Raw genomic sequence first — 646 nt, 5'->3', positions numbered from 1 at the left:
TGGTTATGGTTTGAACAATGTTTGAACATCTTTTAACTTTCTACTATGCGATATCACTTTTATGATTGCTTTTATGCTTGTCATATACATATTGTATGTGGTATATATATATATATATATATATATATTATGTTGGACTCTTGGCTTTTGTACTTTTGGATGAAGTCAAAAGGGGGAGAAAAGTTGGGAAAGTTTATTTTCTGTTTAAAATCTTTCAGGCACAAAACTCCTAATGAAAGGGGGAGCATACTCAAGTCATCTTAATATATCTCAAAGTATGCTGCTCTCATAAAACTACACTATTAAAGAAGATATTGGTTTGTCATCATAAAAAAGGGGGATATTGTGAAGAAGATCTTTGCTACTGACCTTGGTAAGATTTTGATGAAGACACCAACATCACCAAAAAGATGAAAATGAAGAATACTTATGAAGACAAAGAAGACAAAGCTTCAAGACAAATTAGTATAAGTCTAAATAGGTACGTCTATCCTATACTCTAGAATATACAATAGTAGTAATGCTCAAACTATTTTTATAAAGAAAATTGAAACACTTCAAAATACTTCAAACAATTTTCAAAAATAGTGTTTAACGGGTTACTGCATCTATATAACAGGTTACGTGTGTGAGAAAAGAGTTATCC

The sequence above is a fragment of the Lupinus angustifolius genome, chromosome LG02 (genome assembly GCF_001865875.1).
Source record: "Lupinus angustifolius cultivar Tanjil chromosome LG02, LupAngTanjil_v1.0, whole genome shotgun sequence".
Lineage (NCBI taxonomy): Eukaryota > Viridiplantae > Streptophyta > Magnoliopsida > Fabales > Fabaceae > Lupinus > Lupinus angustifolius.
The sequence above is the reverse complement of the archived record's forward strand: the minus strand, read 5'-3'. Positions refer to the sequence as shown.